Raw genomic sequence first — 23,884 nt, 5'->3', positions numbered from 1 at the left:
TATACATTGTCTGGTAATAAGGTAGGGGTGTTCTTCCAAAGTTATACTGAATGTACCTAAACTCACAGATTAAGTCCATATACCATACTTAGGTCCACATCCTGTCATTTTTTGGCATAAAATAAAATTTGTCAAATATGAGCAGAATGAATCACTACTGAGACCACATCAGGGAACACACATACATCCTATGTTTCCTGTGCATCCAGAGGAACTTCTCCCATTTGAAACCACAGAGTCATTCCTTAGCATGAAGACCTTGTGGGGGAAACTGCTGGGAGGAACCAACCAACCTAGACAATTGGCCAAGGAAATAGATATTCTTTAAAAATGCCTCTACACTAGAACAGCCTGTAGTTTGAAAGAGAAGAGGATTTTATTTTTCACAAGCTTTACAAATGCATTAACAGTAAAGCTGCTGGATTAAAAATGGAAATTTCTACTTCCTTCTCATTTGGTGTTTAAGATGAGGGTGAGGTATATTCCTGCAATCTCATGTAAATGGTCCATAAGTGGAGAGAATTTTGAAAGGAATCCCTGTATCTAATACCTATTTCCACTCAGCAAGCTAACGTGTGTCCAGCAAAGAATGGTGCACTGTCTGAAAAACTGAGGTACTGGCATCCTTAAACTGCTTTTTCGATCTCTGTGCAGTCCATCTACCTAATGATACGAAAATGATTACGTTTCCCAAGCATAATTTATTCATAGCCTAATTATCTCAAGAGTTTATGAAGGACTAGAGTCACAGAATCATGGAATACATTGAGTTGGAAAGGACCCGTCAGGATCATTGAGTCCAACTCCTTGGATGCGCAGCACCATCCCCAAGAGTCACACCATGTGCCCGAGAGCATTTTCCAAAAGCTTCTAGGACTCTGCCAGGCTGGTGCTGTGACCAGGACCCTGAGGAGCCTGTTCCAGTGCCCAGCCACCCTCTGGTGAAGAACCTTTTCCCAATATCCAACCCAAACCTCCCCTGACACAGCTTCAGGCCATTCCCTCAGCCCTGTCACTGTCACCACAGAGCAGAGATCAGTGCCTGCCCCTCCCCTTCCCCTCATGAGGAAGTTGTGACTGCAGTGGGGTCTCCCCTCAGTCTCCTGCAGGCTGAACAGACTGAGTGACCTCAGCTGCTCCTCACACGGCTTCCTCTCCAGGCCCTTCACTATCCTTGTGTAGTAAAATGCTTATGTTTGTGGCCAGGTCAGAGTTTTAACTTGCATACATTTGAATATCTTGACTGCAAGAAGTATCCCTACATTCTTTTACCAGAAAGCTAATCTGTGGATAACTCCATGGTAGACTTCTAGGGATTCCTGTCCCAAAATCCTCCACAGTGTAATTCTAGCATTTCTATCAAATATTCTATTTAAAAATCAAAGGAGACATAAGGATTAGTCATTCATGCTTGTGATTTCAGATGAGATGGAAGAAGAAAAACCTTTAATTAAGAATTGTATTCAATGTGCTAGTACTCAGGAAATTTCTCTTAAGCACAAACCCCTTAATTTCTGATCACCCATCATAACAGTGATGCAACCAGGATCAGACTGAGATGTATCACAAAACACGCTATATAGGGCACACAAGATTATTAGAAACCTTTGGATCACACATTCAAAGAGCATTTTCTTTAATTTCATCTTTAATTAACTTCAGGACAATGACTAAACTTCAGCCCAGTCAGTGACTATTTTTTGCCATATACCTTTGACATTATCTTCTCCACATGTTACAATTACTCCCTATTGATTTTTTGTTGCTTGTTTTATTACTGGGAAAAGCAGGTAAAGCTTAGCTGGTAATGATGGTTTTGTTCCTTTTGCTATTTCTTTTCTTCAAAGATCGGCTCACTGTTTGATCCAAGTAATTAAATTTTGGTTTTGTCCATATTTTGGCTGTTTTAATGAAAACTGTGTTATTGCTGCTTTGCTTTAATAGTCAAGGTATCACGAAAGTTCTTTTCAGTGGATTTCAGATGAAATTATGTCTGTATGTATACAATTAGAATTACATAGAAATATTCACAAGATTTTGAATGCTCTATTGATGTATTCTCTTAGCTTCAGACTGGCTCATCAAAGCTAAGAGCTCAGTTCACTGCTTTTATAGCACAATCTGATATAAAAATGGAAGTACTTCATCAGCCATATTCAGTTGGGAATTTATGTTGTAGAAGGTCAATTTGGGAATATTTGCTTATGTCAACCAAAAGTACTACAGCTTGGTACTAGTGGCTTTGACTTTGTGCTTGAATTATATTAAACTAAAAATAAAAAAACACAGCCCTTTAAGCAGCTACAAGATTCCCACAAACCTGGGACAGGATATGTCATTAATATGATCAGACAAAACATGGTCATCTTAATTTTAATATATTCATATCCCAGAAAATATTTTTCTAGCAAATGCATTGTTCAAGATGTTCATTAAATAATTAGAAAAAATTTAGGGCAATATAGTTGAACCATAGATAAGTTTTAGAATGTAACAAAACTCCAACACTTTACTATCTGATTACAAACCGGGCAGCACTAAGAGAGAAAATTTTAGCCACTGCACTTGTCCAACTGAGATGTCCTTTTCCAGTATCCATGACTTTGAAATCATGAGAAACATAGCAACTACCTTTCTTTCTAATGCCTACTAAAATTTGAGGCATTTTTCTTACTAATTTCATCATCTCAGTTATTTTACAGTATGTGCATAATTCTGGAAGGTATACTAATATTGGCCCTCTATTTAGCAGATGAGAAACCAGGAAACAGTACAAGCCACTTATAAAGGAATTGAAGTATATAAACCCCTAAAAGTTAAGCATTGGGATTTTTGAACACTGCCTATGGGCATCACTCTTACTCTATGATTTGATGAGGTTATCACAACATGCAATTGTGAAAGTGGTCATATGAAAATAAGGACTGGAAGTCTCTAAGAGATTACAGCAGGAGGTTGCACATCAAATAATAAATAACTGTTGGAGAGGTGTTTTGTGGAATTTCACAATTACCCTACAGAAGTCAAGAGCAAAAAAAGACAAGGACAAAATGTTCAGGTGTTTACTTGGGTGAGATTGAAGCTCTATTAACAGAGGAAAAGAATAGCCTCTCCTATTTTTAGGAAACTAGGAAAATTACTTATCAGATGATCTGAATAAAGAAAATCTAAATTTAGAAAAAACACTTGAAAAGTGGCAGTCACAAGATATTTTGTGTAAAGCTTATTTTGTAATCTCTTGATTCACTTTTGAATGACACTTTAAAGAATTTTTTTTTACAAAATAAAATGTTTGAACACTCAGATATAAATATTAAAATGTTCTTAAATCCCTTTTTACCTGTCAGAAACACAATTAAATTCAAACAAACTGGGTAGAAATGAAAATTTATTTGACTTAAAATCATGCAAGCTGAGAAAATACTCCAGGATACAAGGATTTACATCCCATGAGATATCACTGAGCTAAAAAATCTGCCCTGCAAATTTTGTGGAAGAATATTTATCTTTCTCATCTGTTTTTAGAGTAATTTTAATTAAACAGAATTTGAGGTACAGATTCCATCTGTTACTTTCCTAGCATTTCAAGGACTAAGACTAAGGTGAAATATCACTGAAATATTTTTTTCCATCCACTCCCAGAAGATGAAAAGTTTTCTATTACCTAGAAACAAAGAAGGAATATCGCAGCTGTTAGGCTTTCAAACCCCATCATTTCGTTTGGAACATAAACTTTAAGACACTCTCTTAATAAAAAGTAGCTACTCTGCTTTCTTCTCAGAGAAAAAAATCTAAACTGTCTCTCACTTAAAAGAAAGTGTCCTCATTTCTTTCAGCCTCATGCTCCCTGTGAGGAAAAAAACCTGCTGTAGAGAAGCATGTTTAGTATTGCCCAGGTACAAATCATAAATAGAAAGAGAAGTCCTTGATAATCTGGAAATCAAACCCCCAGATAAGCAGAAGGAAAAACTCTGAGAGAAAGAGAACTGCCACAGCAGGAGATAATGATCAAACCGTGCACTTAGACGTTTTGTGCAGCAGTATCTGGATGAGAAAGTGATGTGAAGAATGGTCAAAGTCAGTGCTACTTGCAACACCCACGAAGTTTGAAATGCAGACTTATATACCTGAGAGCATTCTTGCTGATTGCCTATGATTCACCATGCCAACCAAAAAAGCACCTGAGAAGAAAAGCAGTTCTCTCAGAGAGGGGGAGAGAGAGAGAGAGCAGAAAAACTGCTCTGATCACTCACAAGTACCTCTCCTTCACTGTCTACTGATGTGTGAATTCTTTCACTGACTTAAAAAGGGCATGAATCAGAGTGGTGGAAAGGACCGCGGGATGGCTTATTTGTGCAGTGTCAGCAACAACACACTCATGAGAAAGAAATAAATGCATACATAATACTGGCTATCTTGGTTGACGATAAGTTATGCAATAATTCGAGGTGACAAGTGACAACAGATTGACCCAACTTGTTCCTGCTCCGCTAAGAAACCTGGAGTCAAGATGCAAAAGACACTTTGAAGTTTACAGTAAGGTGGTCACTAAATGTGATCACTATCTGAATTAGCTGACAACGGCAGTCTCCTAGAAACAGCAGGTAAGGATATGTAGATTCCTTCCAGCTGTTTTCCCATGATGATTTGTCTGGGCTGCATATTCACAGTGACAAAAGGGTAGGAGCTGGGTAGATTAGTACTAAAAGGAGGGTATTTTTACCAGACAAAGAAATACAATTGTAGGAATAATGAAGCAGGGAAGTCCAAGTTCGATGGCTTTGTCTAGGAAACTTGTTAAGTTTCATCATATTCCTATATTGAACATTTTTCAGGTAAATTCAAATGGTAAAATTTCATTACTAGCCCTGGGCTGTTGAGAAAAAAGGCTTAGGAATATCCATAGAAATCAAACAAGATTTTTCAAGTTGCTCATGTTCTTGGACTTTCTCCATGAAAATCAGAAGACCAAATAAAGAGTGCTGAGTTTGAAACAAAACATTCACTCTGATTATTTGCAATAAGCTGGTCACACCATGTCAGAGACAGGGTAGGTACGAACCACAGTCACCAAGGCAGTGAGGAACGTAAAGCCTGCTTTAAAGAGGGACTGTTTTCTGATGACTCTGCAGCCCAGTACAAAGCTAGATGTTAATTTTCTGAGACACAATAGAATATAATATTTTCCTTATTCTCCTTTTTAATGTCATGATGTGAATTAAGAACAAGATAGACCACAACACACAGGACAGTAAAACAAATTCTGTATGAATCATATGCAAGTAAGGAGATTGAAAGGAAATATATTTAACTATTTCCTTAAATTCTAAAGGGAAGAAAGATGCCAGATCTTTCAGGTATCCCAACAAGGATCTATTCAGATACATAGCTCAGTTCCAATAATTAACCACAATGTCTGGGTTATATATTCATTATAGCACAGAAGCAAAGCTATACTTTAAAAATAGTTCACCATCTATTTATATTTAAGATCCATAAATGCCCACCACATTATGTGGGCCCAAGTCATCTGAGATCACCCTCCAGCTCCATGTTAACATTTCCTCCTTTATGGTCTTTCAAATACTCTTGTTAGGCTTTCAGAGAGCTACTTGTAAACATAAGTACCATATATAAAATATTTAACAGATGCTCAAATGCACCTTGGGATGATGACTGTGGTCTGGAATGACTTGTTTAGGGATGTGTGCCCACATTTCTGCTGAGTATCACACTTGCAGTTTTTAGAACTGCATAGCTGAGAGTAAATATTCATCATTTTATCAGGTTTTATTTCCCTTTTAATCCTTTCCTCGTAACTCCTTACCTATAGATACAAAACATAAAAACAGAAGGATCCTCACTAGTGTCTGTCCTACTTCCGAGAAATTACAAAAGAAACATAGGGAGGTGATTAAAACAAGAATAATTGGGGGAATTCATGTTTCTATGAACAAGGATTCTTCTCAGCATTTTGTCTCTGAGTTGCAGACTACAGAAAAACATGGTCCAAAGTACTAGCACTGGCAGACTACACGATACGAAGTCAAGTATATAATTTCCCAGAGAATGTTTTACTTATTATAATAAACTAATACTGTGTAAAAAAGTCAACTTTTTTCCTTCTTCACACTCACATTCATATAAACATGAGAAAACCTGAAATCATGTATGAAAAATGTAAAATTAGACACATTGTCTTTTCCCCAGTAGCAGAAGGGTAAACTGCAGCAGCAAATTGCCTTTATGATACCTAGTTTTATAATATTGTACTTTAGGTATTGTAATTTTTGGGAAATAATTCCAGTGGTAAATAAGGACATCATAGCATTGGTATGAAAGAAGCAAGTACCAAATAAAAGACAATTTGTCAAGTTTAAGCTGGTTATTTGTTCACACCTGCAGGAAGCAGATCAAACCTAATCTATTAAAATATATCTGACAATCAGATTTACTTTTTCTTTTATTTAGAGATAGACTGTATGTGAAATTTGCTACTTAATCTTCATTTAACTTACCATGAATTTTAAATTGATGTACAGACCAGAAATAGTGTCTGCAACCATATGGAAATATTTTTAATATCTTGTTCCTCATAAATCCTTAGCAGGTAAGATGTTATTCAGATTACTTTTTTGTTTACCCAAAATTGAGCAAGAAAATTCATTTTATGTAGAGCTGACTAGTATCTAAGATGCAGCAGATCTATAAATGAGAAAAATAAAAGAAGATATTAAGGTAGTAAACAATATAATCTAAGATTATTTTGTTTTGCTCAGAAATTTTGCCAGAGTAATTTAAACCCCAGCAATTTCAGTTATCTCTACGAACTACTGTAATTGTACTGATTTACAGTTCTTACTTTCTCAAGTGAAGAAATCATTCTTTTATGTGTCATCTTTTAGAGCTGTCAACAGCCCTTGAAAGTGCTGATCCTGTATCATCTTCAGTGGCCAGAAGTGCTCTGCAGCATGCACTGAAGCCCCTGCCCCTGATGCACCCTTCCCAGCTGTTGGCTAAGATCAAGTGCATCATCTTTTTTATCACTTTATTGTCTGATACATCCTCAGCTTAAAGATTTTATATTAAATGGATTTGGAAGGCATGGAAAGGAATAATTATTTCCTCCACTCCATGCATCAACCCAGATGTGCAGTGCTTCCAGCTATAGTGGTCACACTGTGACTGTGTGTCAGGATGTGATATCTGGCAATAAAACTACCCCGGTAGTGTGCTTTAATCTTATTTTAGGTGGACTCTTGGTCTGTCATGCTTCCAGATCTTCTGGTGATGCAGAAGATGGCCACAAAACCACCGCTCAGCTGAGGGCCTGATGGAGCTATTGCAGCTATGCTCTCCATGAACAACTCCTGAAATCTCAGTCTGAGACACAGTGCATATGGAGGAAGGTTTGTAACTGGGACTGCCCTTGTCCTGCTGGTCAATTCTTCCCAATTGACTGCCACAGTCTTTCTAAAAAAAAAAAAAAAAAAAAAAAAGAGCAGTCTTGATTACTGTTGACTGCACTGGTCCTGAACACACTTGCAACTAGACCAAGGCAAGGATTTTTGTATTTCTCCCTCAGCACACCAAATTCTCCTTTAAGAAAATGAAAGAAGCTCTACAGCCTGTAAAATAAGATGTCAGTCCTTGCTGGATGAAAAAAAACCCCATTAATCTTGAACCTCAAAAGACCACACAGATTGGAGTGAATGACAATTTGACCCATGTGTCTAAGTGAAAAATGACTGAAGTTATTGCTGAAGTTATAAGTCAGAAAATCCAGTAAAAGGAAAATATATAATGCTTTTTAATGGCTACCTGGCAGTAAATTAATATTTAAGCTATCCCATTGCCATTTGTCTTTATTTGATTAAGCCACCTGATTTGTAAAACATGCTGGAATACAATTTATGTACAGTGATATAATCCACCTAGTGGTCTGGTTTCCAGAACCACAAGGATAAACACTCTCAAACCATAAAGGCACTCTCAGTGCCAGATATCCATTTATAATGCCTGCAGAATGATGTCTCATCCTTAGCATCTCCGGTATGGATGAACTGTCAGCTACTCTACCACAACCTCTTTCCAAACCTTTTAAAAGTAAGGAAAGTCTGTCGTGTCAAAAACAAAGGTATTTCACAAGATGGGAGAGGTGCCCTTGGTGCAGCAGTATTATTCACCTTGAGTGAAGAAGACAACAGGAATACCACTGTGTATTCAGCACTGCTTTAAAAAAACAGCTTTGGCAAGTAACATTGGAATAAAAATGTACAAAATAATGTTTTGTACAAGTTACCTCCAGGAAATGGGTTCTTTACTCTAGTGAGCCCTTTACAACCCATCTATCTCGTTCCCATTCCTGTATCTTGTTCTACCTTTAAGACTCCAGACTGGCTGTGTGGACACACTTAAAAAATGGTGAAATCAGTGACATTGCTGCTGCTAGAGATGGAACAAAAATAACTGCTCGGCACCTATTATGATGAGAAAAAGTTAAAGAAATGAAAAAAAAAGAAGAAAACACACTTAGCCAAGGCTGAAAGACTGAAGGGAAACAGCTTCTCTTCCCACTCCTCTCTCTCACCCTACAGTTGTCAAGGGCACTGAAAGACAAGCTGAACCAGAAAGAATTTCACTATAGCTAGATTTCTTCATTCAGAGAAAAAAGCACTAACAAAGTGCTTTACATATTATCATTCTCATTTAAATGTATATATTCCCTCTATAGTAGTTGAAAATGTGAAAATTTTAACATTATTACTTATGGACAAAGGTGTACAAGAGAGAAAAGAAATTTCTTCGATATTACGGGTTTTACAGTAATGATCTTGCTATATTATCATTTAATGGCTAATCACATGCTACTGAATGAGCAAGCAAACCCCTTATGCACTGCATTTTATTTGTTTATTTTTTGGATACCTAAATACCAAGCAACAACTAGAGATGGTTATTAAAAGAAGCTATTTCATTACTTCCTCATCTAATAAGTTGATTTTTCTTTTTCTCTCTCTTGTAGAAGTTTTAAAATGAGAATAATGTTCCAAGGAGAAAAGGCCACGCTTAGAGCTAAGTCAGAGTCAGATATCTTACTCAGAGTACAGTACAGTCTTGCAGAGGCTGGGTTTGTTTCCACTACATGTTTATCTTTTATGATCTATAAATGATATAATTTTATTTTATTTTATTTAAAAGGAAAAAAATACAGTGTACAAAACAAAAAAGCAGTTGCAGCAATGAAGCTTTCGTAACTATGGTGGGATACAATGAAAATCAGATTAAATTCTGCAGATTGATTTTACTCATTGCTTTGATCAAAACTGAAAAAGTTGATTTTGCTCCCTGTATCTGATTAATTGGAATCACCATCTGGTCAAGGGAGGAGATTTTTCTGCTGTACTCCGAGTTGGTGCAGCCTCTCCTGGAATCCTTGGCGCAGTTTTGGGACCCACAACTGAAGAAAGATAGAGAGCTATTAGAGAGTGTCCAATAAGGGCCACAAAGATGGTGTGGTGTCAAGGGCAAGTGACGCAAGGAGTGGCTGAGGTCACTCAGTCTGTTCAGCCTGAAGGAGACTGAGGGGAGACCCCACTGCAGTCACAACTTCCTCATGAGGGGAAGGGGAGGGGCAGGCACTGATCTCTTCTCTGTGGTGACAGTGACAGGGCTGAGGGAATGGCCTGAGGTTGTGTCAGGGGAGGTTTGGGTTGGATATTGGGAAAAGGTTCTTCACCAGAGGGTGGCTGGGCACTGGAACAGGCTCCTCAGGGTCCTGGTCACAGCACCAGCCTGGCAGAGTCCAAGAAGCTTTTGGAAAATGCTCTCAGGCATATGGTGTGATTCCTGGGGTGGTCCTATGTGAGAACACAAGCTGGATGTGATGGTCCTTATAGGTCACTTTCAATTCAATATTTTATGACTCTGAATCTCTCACCAACCTTTTATGAAACTTTCTTCCACTGAGCTGAGTTTTTTTTTTTCCCTCAATAAAATTACTATTTATTTAAGATTCTTGCTCTGAACAAGGCTGTGTTTCCACTGGATTATATAAGCACAGAAGTAGATACTTCCATTTTCTAAAAATGACAAACGTAATCCTGCATTTAAAATGTGAATTTTGCCCATTTTTACATGGTACTTTTCAAACAGAATAATTACAATGACAACAGTTACATTTTCATGGCATGATAAGGTTGGAAAAAATGGCTCAGAGTCCAGCTAATAACATGGAACCACTACAATAATTCCTCTCTGTTGCTGGGTCTTCAAATCTGTGTAATTTGATAAAAATGTGGAGCTTGGTCCGCAACACAAATTAAACTTGAATTAATTACAAGGTTTTTTTATTAATCACAAATTTGCCAAACAGAACTGATTCAGAATCAAGAGAATCAAGATAATATAAATATTTGATATTGATAATTGATAATATAAAATAGAGAAACAATGCAATTTGAACTGTTCAGTGAACATTCCTGATATTTTGCAGTTGCTTGAGCTTTCCCATATAGATTTCTATAGCAAAGCCCTTGCTGTTGTATCTTAAGTTCCAATAAAGTACTCCTCAGCTTCTTCTAGGTCCCAATTAAGTTACTTCTTTTAGCATGAGCTGTAAGTCTAGTCTACTTCTAGAGATAGTAGAGGAAAGTAATTTAAATCACTCAAGAAGAAAAGGAAAACCATTCAAATGATTTTTTTAACCACATCTAGAGAAATTTTGGGTTCGCAATCTTCAGAGGCTTCTCTACCCAGAATTATTTGCTATCACAGACTGTTCTAAATAGAAGAATTAAAACACTGGGAAAGTGAAAGCATGTGAAGTACAATATATGAAAATTTTTGTGGAGTACTTATATTCATTCCCTACTTATTTATGGGCACAAAAGAAAAGTGAAGATGGAGCTGCAGACATCAAAATCAAGTGCAGTCTATTCTGGGAACCATTTATTGTGTAAGTAAAATGTAATTAAATAATGACTTCATTCCAGCAGGATCCCATGATAAGAATCAATAGGCAGGCCACTGATCTTGCATTAATTTGGCCTTACATTGTCACTAAATCTTGTCACAGCCACATTTTCATGACACCCTGAATTAACCTTGACTATAACCTACCCTATAAAACAGAAGCTTTTTTTACCTTCCTCTTTCCAAAGGCTTCAATGGCTGCTTCCTGGGATTAATGGTATTCAACAGAATTCACATATACGAGACATGCTATTCCATTTTAAAAAGTGTAACAGGTGTAACAAGCCTTGCCCAAAAATATCTTCCACATAGAACCATTAAATGAAACTCTTACGTGTTTAACCTATCTGAGCCTTTGCTGGAAAACAATTTCCTTTTACTTTAAGCCTTGCATATTTCTTGGAAGTAAATACGGCATTTTGATTTCAGTCATAAATCCAAAAAAGTGTTATTAAAAAAAAATTGAGACACAGAGAAAATTAACTGAACATGACTAACAGGCTGCAATTTACTTTCAAACTTGTGGCCCTGCTGGTCATGTGTATTTTTTTCATGTGCAAAGAACCTTCTGATCTTCTCCAAGTCAACAATCAGCAGCTGCAATACATTTTCCTTTTACGTAGATTGTATTTGCTGCCTCAGACTCTCTGCTCTTGCAAATACAAAAGGCTTCCTACTCCTTACAACTCTTTACAGATTTAGTAAAAAAGAAATGCTTCAGAAAATTTTGTGGATACTATTTTATGGGTTTAAAACCATATGAATGAGAACATAAAGCAGTTCCCTGTCCAAATGATACAGTAGGATTTATGGAGACACATCATTTTCACTTCAGGGTTTGTTAGGAAATGTGAAGCTGCAATGAATCCTTACCATTCTGGAAATACAAAATGTGCTCTTTCAATCTTGTCTAAAGATTTCATATTATGTAATTTCTTCTCTGGTGATACTTCATTAAATTGCACAGAAAACTCATTGTCTGCTCTCTGAAAAAGTCAATACAATAACTGGATCTTTCCATAAAAAGAATCACTTTCAGATTCTTTGCTTTCCTGGAGGATTAAAAGCACACTGGCTTTTGAAACTCAATGTGCCCTAGCTGCCTTCTTGGTCCAACATCCAAGGAGAGTCTTATCCTGCACATTACATCTCACCTTCAGCCTGGTGCTGGAACTGTTCTCTCTAAGATACTGGATTGTTTTCTGTTTTTGACTAAGCAATGGCATAGCCAGCTGACTACCAGAAAGGTGCCTCAGTTTTCAGACTCAGCATTTAGACTGTAAAGGCAGTAGCAACAGAGCAGAGACTAAGGGAAACAGAAGACCTTTGTATTTAATTACTTTTTCATGTTCCCGTATCTACATGTTGTGAAACATGGAAGTGCAAAACCTGTTGATATAATTTTTCACATCATAATATCCATATCAAGGAACTCATGAGTTTTTTTCAATGGCTTGGTTTGGATGGGACCTTTGGATAGGATCATCTATTTCCAAACTCCCTGCCATGAGCAGGACACCTTCCACTACACTGAGTTGTTTAAAGCCCTATCCAGGCTTGCCTTGAACACTTTTGGTGTTCCTGAATTAACCTGGCAATTAATAATAACAATATATGTATTATATATATATATAAATATAATAATAATAATTAATCTGGCAAGTTCACTATTCCACTGACTCACCACCCTCACAGTAAAGTAGTTCTTCCTTAGGTGTAATCTAAACCTACCCTTTTTTAGTTTAAAGCCAATTCCCTTGTGTTATCACAGGTCCTTGGAAAAAGGCCCTTTCCAGCTTTTCTGTGGGTCCCTTTTCGGTACTGGAAGGCTGCCCTAAGTTCTCTTGGAGCCTTCTCTTCTCCAGAGTGATCACCCTCCACTCTCTCAGCCTGTTCTCGTATGGGAGGTGCTCCAACTCACTGATCATCACCTGGCCCTCCTCTGGACTTGCCTAAGCAGGTCCACATCCTTCCTGTGTTAGGACCCCCACAACTGGACACAGTACTTACTCCAGGTGGGGTCTCACAGGAGCGGAGTAGAGGGGGAATTGACCTCCCTTAATCTGCTGATCTCCTGTTTCTGGTGAGAAGTGACAGAACCTGAGGAAATAACATTAAATTCTTTTGGGGAGGTTTGGGTTGGATATTAGGAAAGGATTTTTCATTCCATTCTTTTGACGCAGCCCAGAATGTATTAGGCTTTCTGGTCTGTGAATGCACTTTGCTGGCTCATGTTGATCTTCTTCTACACAAGCACTCTGTGTTCTTCTCAGCAGGGCTGTTCTTGAACCATTCTCTCAGGCCCAGTCTGTATTTGTGCTTGGGATTGCCCCAGCCCAGCTGCAGGACCTTTAACTTGGCCATATTGAGCTTCATGAAGTTCACACAGGCCCACTTCTCAAGCCTGTCAAGGTCCATCTGGATGACACTCTTTTCCTCCAGCTCACTGACTGCACCACTCAGTCTGGTGGTTTAATTCAACCTTCTAATTAGTAGGACTACTTTCCTTGTTAATTATATATTTTGCTTTCCAGGATTCAAGATCACTCAGATATGAGAGGAAGTAACGGCTCAACCAGAAACTGTACAAAATACACAACTTTATTCTTTTTTCAGAAAATCACTGCCAGAAAAAAGTGCACTTATTTCTGTCTTAATCTTCATTCATATGGATTAATGCCTGGGTTTTTATGACCAAAGAAAAGGTTTATCCTTGTTACTTAACTGGACAATGGTTCTATAAAATTTGGGTTTAGAGGTTCAATAAAAGCATGATAGTGAGTAGTAAAGCTTAATCTACTCTACAATATTATCTAACATCCATATAAAAACATACGAAAGCTTCAAGGGAGAGTTTGAGTTGACAAGTCAGCTTTACAATGTGCTTTTCCATTTCCTCACTGCCAGACATCCAAACAGAAAAGGACAGGTTTTCTCAGTACTTAGCTGACATTCCATTCTTGTAAGAGACCAGACAGGGCAACTAAATAAAACAAAGCCAGATGACATTGACATAATGTTGATAAACTGTTGCGTGCACTTTCATTGTCACAGCAGTCAGGGTATCCAGTAGCACCATGAAGAACCAAGTGAGAACAAAATGGATTTATTGCTACTAAAGAGGTACCACAAGAGTATTCCAAAAGGTGCATTGAAACCCATTTTATTTTTAGTTTTGACAATATTGTATGGTAGAGAAGATACAGATGGGGGTTGTATAATTGTACACAGAACTGTGCTAAGACTTAAAGAAAAATATTCCATGTTCCATAGTAGCAAACTAACTACCTTTTTTTTTTTCTGTAAGCTAATGAGACAGAGCTAATATCTGGTTGTCCTTCATCCCATAATACACTTATTATAAAACCACTATTCAAATTACAGTCACATCTTATTAGACAACAGATGGTCTTATCTAAATTGGTTGGTTAATTCAGGTTCATGATTTTGTATTAATAAAGTCACAACAATGAATCAAACCCTCCTAGAACTCTTCACGAAGTCAGCCATGTGTGGCAGCCAGTGGCTGCTATTCAGCAAGATGCAACCAACTTGAGGGAAGGCCACTTGTACTAAATATGTTACTTCAAATCCTTATGAATCCTCATTATTGTGCCCTTTAAATGCATTTCTTCTACCAGTGATAGGTGTCAGAGTCTATTTCCCCATTTTTATGTGTACACTAACTCCATCAAAAAGCAAAATAAGATAATTATAATAGGAAAACCTGCGAAACTGACATGATGTTTGACTTTGGTTTTACAGAGAAGATTTATGCTCATAATAAAGATTTCATGTCAAACAAGCTTTTCTAAATGTGTAATAATTCTTCTGCTATAAAGTTTCAGTTAACAAAATATTTTTAAAAAGATGAACAACAGACACCTGACTACAATAACTTTCTGATTGTCATATGTGGAAGTTTAAAGTTTTTGCAATATGCTTTTATTTTTAATCTGAGCATTTATGTGAAATTGAGCTCAATAACTTATGCTTCATAAACTCTATTTTAAAATTCACATTCATCTCCATTATCCTTGTTCTGAAGATACAAAACTGAACTACTCATTGAAAACAATATGGGTAAATCTGCCCTTTTCCAGGAAACATTAAGGAAGGCCCTAATTTCCAGTGTCTCATAAGCTCTCCTTCCTGCAATGCCTTTTTGCTTGTGGTCTGAAGATCAGGTTCTGAAATAGTAGTACTGGCCTCTTCACAGGGTTTACATACCTCTGGGGTCCCTTATGAGAGCTAGAGCCCTCCTGCAAGCTAACATGCAGTTTCCGATGCCTGGAAGCTATTTAAGGGGAGATTTCCCTGTGAAGCAAATACAGGAGCTGTATAAGAAGGCTAACCCATCACAACAGCTGATTTAAAAAAGCTGCAAGCCCATGACAGAAAACCTAGACACTGAAATGCCCCAAATGCACAGTGGCTCACTTTGCATGCAGCAGCCAGTGTCTGATTTATGGCACAAATTTGATGGCCCTGCTCAAATAAGACCAGCAATAAGCCTGGACTTTTCACACCTGAAGCAAAAAAAGGAAAAATAAGGCCAGTTCTTAATACAAGTCAATATTTTATTCGTGCTTAGGGAGATTCCAGACAGTGAACCAGCTGTGCTCAGAACAGTCTGCCCTGACTGAGGTCTCACTGTGGTATTGTCAGCAGTTTGCTCTGGTGTCAATGGACTACTGTTTTGAGGACCCTTTTCTCTAGAGTTAACATGACCTATTGCTGAAAGCTTGAGGTTGAACATACAAAGAAGTTAATGGCAAGAGTGGTAAAGTAAGTCTTCACTGGATCTGGAAAATACAAAAGATGTGATTGAAATCACACCTTCAACATCCAGTAATATTTTTTGATTCAGAGATAAGCAACCTGGAAGCAATTGCAAAAATAATTGAGAAATGCTAAGAGAAGATTCAGAAAAATGCCTAACAGTTGGTCCACCCAGAACTTCTGAGGACTAGAAGTATTAGAATCCCAAATGACAGTATCTTCCAAGCCATGAAACATAACAACTATGTTATACACAAATAACAAAAATTACATCTCATAAGCATCCTGTGCAGAACAGAAACAGCTGTAATGAAAGGGGACACAGGTTTTGAAAGAGAACTGCAATCCTCCTGGTAACACTTGCATGCTACAGGTGTGACAGGAAGTCCTCACACTCACAGAAGATGTAAACCACCAGAAGCAGCAAATCGTTTCTAAGAATGAAATCCTGACCCATGTGAGTTGAAGAGGAAGACATCATCTGGCCTCAAGGACCAGACTGCATGTCCATTTGGAAATTCATCTAACCTGTTAAAAAAGAGCTCTGCATTTCAGTAATTAAAGCAGAAGTCCCTCCTGAGTCAAATGGGAATAGATCCTGAGTACTTAAAAAAGCAGTGTTGTTATTTCTTAAATTCATGAAGATATAAAGATGCACATTCTAACCACCTACACCACCCCACCACTTTTTTTTTCTTTTGTGCAGATAACTGGTTTTCATTGACATAATGATTTATTTCCATTAGATTTCAGAAGCAAAGATGTCATGTGCATGAAAGAAAAGGAATTTTGAGCCCACATGGTACAATTTTTCATTTACATTAGACAATGCATATGACACGTAATAAAGAAGATAAAAAGGCACATTTCTTTGTTGAAGTGAAATACACTTACATTTCAAAGAAGAGAAAAAGGATTTGCAAATTTTGCACTTTGTCTGGAGGGTGCTACTGTATATATTTAGTTCTTCTCATTTGACAGGCCCAATTTTTTTTAGTTCTCTGGCATGATAACAGTTCCCCTCTAATGTTATTTAATTTAAATTTGATTTTCTTTACACTTGATGCCAAGTTTTGTGGTTTTTTGATTATCATCTGTAAATGATGAGGATAAGGTGGGTGTTAAGAGGAACAGATGATAAATTACAAGCTACCCAGAAAATTGCAGGTCCTAATTTATTGAAAAATTGAGGTCGGTTTAAAAAAACCCAAGGTTTAAAAAAGCCCAGCAAAATAACTAAGAACTTGCAACAAAGTTGAGTCTTTGACTAATTTCAAACTGACCAGGCATCTAACAAATCCTACTAAGTAGCAGGGAACAGACTGCTTTCTCTTTCTGAAATCTAGGTAAGTAAACGTAGGAATCAAAATTTGTGGTTAAGACCATCAGTCTTGTATAATAAAACAGGAAACACACCAACAACCCCAACATTTTCCATTAAGCAATTTTTATCTATTGGAAAAGACATTGACCGGTTTATAGAATTCAAAATTCTATAATTTAAAAGTGTGAGGAAAGCAAAACAAAGAATGACACATAGAAACACCCTAGACAACTGAGAAAACACTTCACAGAAGTATCACATAGAGAAAGACTACTTTAGTCTAAATGATTCTCTGCTCTTTTGTCCTGTAAGTGTACAGTGTCCAATGCAATAGGCAAATGCAGAGTCATTAACAGAATCAACAGCCTTGGAAGCTTTTATGCTTTTAAAGTGCAATGAGCTGTAATAAAAAACAGGCCACTATAACACACACAGATAAAATGTTTTTGAGTGGTACAACCAATTATGATGCCACAAATTTCATTAAAAAATCCCTGAAAAATGAGAGAAATAGAGAGGTAGAAGAAGAGATTGCATACATAGGGCGTAAATGATCAGTGACAGTAGTATGGTTATGTCACAAGAAGGAAAAAAGTAGATTTCAGAGAAGTGAAAGTGTTCCAGAGTTGTAGGGGTGGGTAGTATGGCTGCAGTGTGTGCAGGCTTATGGAGCTGGCTGGTTTTTGTCTAGCACTTCTTTCATCTGTTTTTGTCCAAATTAAAGAGCCCTGACCCTCTCGCCCACCCAAGTCCCTGAAACCAAAGGGATCTCCTGTGAAAAGCCCTCCTCAGGTTCTCCAGCAGAACCAAATCTTCCAAATGGTCTTTTTGACTACTCCTTCCTTGCTGTTTTCATACATCTTGTACACACTAAGAAACTTTTGGGGTGATGCATAGGGAGGTTAGTGGTCTTCATGTTTTATGTTGGCAGTGGGCCCCTTAGGCACCAGGCCTTAATCTACAAACATTTTTAGAATTATTTTCAAACAGCTAAAGTAAGTGTATAAAAACCATTTTCACAAGCACAAAGAAATTAAACCCACATGACAAAATTATTGCGAATAGTTTTCTTCATATTTTGAATTCATCCTGTGATGCCACAGTGATGACAGATGCCAAGCTTCTCTTATCTGTTTACCTTGTATCTTCACTTTTATTACACGATTTTTCTACCCTTTTTAGAATTTCCTCGTTCCTGCCAATACCTCATGCAAATGAACCACTTAATCAACCTTCTTAACTTCAAAGAATTCATTTTTAACATGTATTTCTCTTATTTTAATGCAGTTTCATAAACTACAATTTAATTTTTTAATTCAGTACTGGAAGTATCTGTGATAACTCACTCAACATACATCATAACATGATGTTACTATTAGTTTGAGGACAAAAGCAGAGTAGTTGATCCATAACATCATTTTTTCTTCCCCTGTGTCTTTACTAGGCTATTGGCTGAAAAGCAATTAATCTTCAAATAGCTGCATATAACTTCATACATGTCACATGATGATCAAAATAATATTGAAACATAAAATAAGAATCCTCCACCATCATTTCTTATTCTTGTCTTCTACCCTGAAGTTCTATGATTTTATCATCCTTCCTCTAAAAGTGAAGATTTTAGAATAAAAGATTAAGTAATTAAATGAAATTAGGGTTATTAGAATAATATAAAATAAGGTATGTGAAAATAATATGGAATGAACTCTCTTTTTATGAGTTACAAAAGACTGGTATGTTGTCTTAGTTGATACTCCTCCTTAACAAAAGAGGAGTATCAGCTTGACAAAATTCTCCAAACATTGACCCTTTTAAAGGCTAATCCAGCGATCAACTTTTTTTTCCCCCATTCTTGTTTGATTTACAAGAAGCAAACAGAATCTCCCTACAATCAGCACTGACATCTTGGGCTTGGGTAAGAAAATAAATTCTATCTCATCTTCAGTCTCCAGTGGGAAGGCAGACTAATAATGGCCATATTATGGTCCTGGTCCTGCAAAGCATTTTCTCCATGCAGACATCACTGCAGGATCCTGGCTCGTCTCACACCATCTGATGGCTGTGTGGTGGCCAGTGTGAGACAGGCAGACAACTTAGTCAGCTCTGTTCATCACACCACCACCACCACGTTTTGCATTAAATGGTGTTCTGGCTGGCAAACTAACCTGAAAAGTCGTATTGTGGATGCTGAATCTGTCTGCTACCCATGTCAATCTCCAGGAAAAGATCCCAAACCAACAGACATAAAAATTTTCACTGCTGCCTTCATTCTGTGACTAAACAGAGCATTTTATTTCACTGTGATATTAATATTGTCTCTATTTGTAACTATGTAGTTCTCTAAATGCTTATTAAAGCTTTGTTAAAATCGCTGTGGTTGATCTTAGCCAAAAATGGAAACAAACACAAGGCGTATTCCGTTCCTGGGGAAGAGTTATGTTGCACTGCAGAGAAAATATAACTGACACTAAGTAATTCTGAAGGGTTTTGCCTTTCTGTCCAAAAAGACAGACCGATGAGCCCTCTTCTACAGTGGGAATGTAAGTCTGAATTGCACGGCATGAAATTACACTTGCCTAAGCTTATCAGGGAAACCACCTGAAAATGACTTACAGCTCAATTTGCTGGGATAAAATAGCAAAGCATTCTGGGATGGTGAAATGAATCTTTCCTGCTTTGAAGTTTCTGGATAGTTTTTTTACAATAACCATAAAATAGAATAAAATAAACTGCAGATCAACCTAAAAGTAGAGATTTACAGATCTCTACCTGTAAAGTAGAGATTTATAGATAGATGGTTGTTTTCTACTATTTTCAAATTATAAATTATTCAATATATTTTTAGATAATTTATTGAAAATATATTTTTTCAGGAAAACTTCTAAAGCCAAAGACCAAAAACCTTTGGCTATCTAGCCCATGTTCTTGAGAATCCAATTTTTTTTTTCTCAGTCCTAATCCATTTCATGACTCTCCTGCAGGAAGAAGTAAATTCTTTACCATGTTTGGAAGGTTAGTGCAAAGCTAGATAGGAAGTTTTAGTTAAGATGTGGAGCAAAGTTTCCTTTTTTCAGTTATGTTTCCTACCTAGTTTTTATAACTTTTTGAAAATTACTAACCCACTCATCTATCTGCTTGAAATGTAGCTCTTTACATTAGACATTTCTGTTGAACATGGCTAGTAAACTCATGTTCATTTAGCTTGTTCTTTTTTCTTTAATATGTATTAATTTATATAATTCTATTTTTCATGAAATAGCTTTAATTTCAACATTTTTGCCTGGAAATTTGATGTATTTCTTTGTGTTTCCTTATGAATCCTTAGAAAAGGACTTTTTTCAATATCTTTCTATTAGCTCTAATTATTTCTCAGCTTTTCTCCTAGGCTAAGACACCCACACATTTCACTAACTGTCAACTCTGTCTCTGAGATGCTTTTGTAATAGCACTGACTTGGCTATCATAATAATGTCTTCTGAAACATCAATGATTTTACCTGAATTTGCTCCTCCTATTTCCTGTGCCCTTTCAGGAGAACACAATATTATGTTGATGGTTTTCATGTCCCTTGAACTTTTAACCACCAACCATATATAGTTCCTACTAATGAAATTAATTGTAAGCCTCATTTTAGGAGCTCGGAGATAAGGAAGTTTCCAGAATGATCCCTATTCCAGACTGATCCTAAAGGAGGAAGCAAATTCCTCCTTTCCTTCTACAGTGAAAGAGAGGAAGCAAATTTCACTGTTTTTTCTTGCAGACATGAGGATTTGGGGAAATTTTTTTCTTTGCTGTCATTGTGAGGGTATTTGTGTGCATTTTGTTTGCAGACAAAAGCACCTCAGCGAGTTTTACTCACTACCTATGAAGAAAAAAGAGACAAAATGAATCCTGAAAGACTTTGGGTATTTCCAAGAGATAGGGTGTTGGACTAGGGGCCAGCGGATCATACCACTGTTATGACTGATGCCCTTAGCCTAGGCAAAAAGAATCCAAATTGCTAGTTTCAGGTGAATAATTTCCCTTTCACCAAGTTTAGTGATGATGATGAAAATGTGAAATGCCACATCCACCATGGTGTCCATGCCAAGGCTGAGGGGACAACTCTGGAATATTGGAAAAGGTCTGTCTGATGTTCATGAATGTCCAGCTAAGCCACAGGTACCAGCACATACAGGGGGAAATAACTCTGAGGTGTTTTGATGGCATGTCATGTAAAATGACTAGATAATATTAATTACTACCTTTCCCACATGAAAGAAATCCGTTTTTTCATGGCAATCTTTGTTTCCTTCTTATTTAACTACATTTTATTGGAATGGAATGCTAGCTATGCAATTAAGATAACTTTTTCTATCCATCAAAGTCTTCGCCTTTTTTACTCAAACTGACACATCTGAAAAAGTTTAAATAAGAATCACAGGAAAAATAATCAGCTGCTGCTATCTGCAAAATAAAATATATACATTTGTACTAAAAAATGTTTCTTCCCTACAGTGCAAAGCTACAAATGGCAAAGTGAGATTCCATTGCAGAATGAAAAGGGTTCTTTGCAAGAAAACCTCCAAACCAAGCCCTAACTGAACCAAGCTAAATAACAAATACTTAAAACTTACTTGAAACTTTATCAAATATTAACATTTGTTGCAGCAGCCTGGGCTTTCTTTTTGTGACACTGAAACCAAGATCTTTTGCCTGTGCACACGCTTTTTCAGGCTGGTACATCATCACTGCTCCATGTGAGTGCTTCCCTCCTAAAACTGTAGTCTTGTGCTCCTAAGCTGCCATCTCCTGAAAGCAAGGCATTCACTGCTTCCTTAAGGAACATCATGGACTGTGAAAATCAAATCAGACATTGAAAAATGTGTATATTTTTCATTGCTCTAAACTGGAATATGTTCTGCCACCTGAAGTGTGAATTGCTGGGCTTGCATCACAGGACAAGGAAACCTGCATGTTGTTGTTTGGCAAAGCAAATGAGACTGGCAGAAATAATAGCAAAGCAGCTATGCATGACAATATCACCTGCTTTTTGTGCTAATCGTTGTAGAACTGCCAATTAAAACAATGCAAAGTAATGTTTAGATGTTGATACTAATTAGTGGCAGAAGAATAGAAAAGTAACCTCTTGTTATAAAGGTTGGTGTTATTGATGTTTTGTTCTCTTCTTCCAAGGGTCAGAAGCTTCTTGACAGTAGTGCAACATGGAGACTATCACATGCTGGGTTTAAGGAAACAATTTCTCATCCTATTTTTTCTATTTTGACCACAGAAGCAGTGAAATTCACTACTACATTGTATCTGGACGGTTGAATATGTTTACTTAGTAACAGAAACTTTGATTCTATAGGACCTCACCTCTGGTCATATTTTATGACCTTAAAAATGACTTTTAAAAATTTTGCTTCCTTTTCCTAATCAGGGTTGCCCTTCCAAAACAAAATCAGATTATAAGAAAAGTTAAGCAATATTAGACATGGTACACTGAAGGGCAAAATTCTATAAACAAATTCTACAAATGCCTTGAAAGAAAAAAAATCTAATAACTTCTAATTTGTTTGTTTCTACATAGAACAATTTCTCTTCTTATTTTGTGTTTGAAAAATCCAACTCACCCTTCAGACCACTCCAAATCAGGATGCAATCAGATCAAATTTCTATTGATCAAAACAAATGAATTGTCAGCTCACACAACTTCGACTGCAAGGCTGCCATGGAAAAGAGTAAAGAAAATGAATTTCTCTACTTAATGAAGTTTAAAGGACAATGAAGAAAAAGCTGAATAGGCTTCAATCAGAAGCAGTAATCCTAAGAGGACCACCTGATGGTTACATTTAATATACTAATGCTATTACAGTAAATGAAATTTTCTATTCTTTCCATAAAGGTCTTGCTAACAGTAATTAAATGTTAAGACATTCAGCCCCGTAAAGAAAAGCGATATAGTGAATCTATTATCACTAGAATCAGTGGAAAACTTTTCTTAATTAGTATTTGAATAGCAAAAGATTGAATTCTCACTACTCAGGGACAACAAAGCTGATCAGGTCTCTGTTAAATTGCATGCAATCATACCTTCTTCATTAGAGCTGAGAATTTCAATATAAACCACCGGTTTTGCTATGCAACAGGTGAGAGGAGTTGATGCTATTCAAAAGCTGGCCAGAGTTCATACTAACCCTCACCCCTTCCTACCCTCAGCATGTTTTACACCCAAGAGCAGTGAGTGACCTGTGCTATTAGCTCTGTGACCTGTTCCTCAGCCCCTAGTGCTGGCCATCAGGCAGTCTCTTGACTGGGAGATCGCCCAGGATTACGTGAGCAATGGGTCCTAAATGCTGAGAAAGCACTTCTTGAGAAGCCAAAAAGTGTTACAACTCTGGCTCTTCCTCTCAAACTGTGTCAGTTTATGGTTTTCAGTCCTGGAGGTCCCTGGCATTCTGTCAAAATGACAGGCATCACATTCATGCAAACAGTTCTCCAGTTGTAGAAAGAATATGTCAAAAACCTTGCAAGTATTTACTTTTTTTTTTTTAATATCTGAAGTAAACTCTTTACCAAGAGCAAGCACTAGAATTACACAGCATGGTTTCCAATAACGAATAATTTGACTCAGTCCATAAAACTAATTAAGATTGCCACAGCCTCTTTGGGATCCTAATGCTGGTTTTAATACTTGCTCATAGGATTTCAGAAAACATTCATTTGCAAAGACATTTATTTGCACATACAAATGTATATCAGCTAATTTAAGCACAGAAAGAAAAATGAAGTCCACTTACTACTTAAACTAGGTAGAAACTT

The 23,884-nt window shown here is 37.0% G+C and overlaps 1 protein-coding gene and 1 non-coding gene across 2 annotated transcripts in view; one reads left to right on the top strand and one right to left on the bottom strand.

Annotated features, from left to right (window-relative positions):
- GPC6 (glypican 6) overlaps positions 1–23,884 on the bottom strand; it is a 727,192-nt gene that overhangs the window by 202,018 nt on the left and 501,290 nt on the right. The gene's annotated exons all lie outside the window — the stretch shown is intronic.
- LOC134549244 (U2 spliceosomal RNA) lies at positions 6,998–7,181 on the top strand. Its single transcript, XR_010080048.1, has one exon. It is a non-coding gene; the product is annotated as a U2 spliceosomal RNA (small nuclear RNA).

The sequence above is a fragment of the Prinia subflava genome, chromosome 3, assembly GCF_021018805.1.
Source record: "Prinia subflava isolate CZ2003 ecotype Zambia chromosome 3, Cam_Psub_1.2, whole genome shotgun sequence".
Lineage (NCBI taxonomy): Eukaryota > Metazoa > Chordata > Aves > Passeriformes > Cisticolidae > Prinia > Prinia subflava.
Note: the sequence above shows the minus strand (reverse complement) of the source record. Positions and strands in the feature narration are given on the sequence as shown.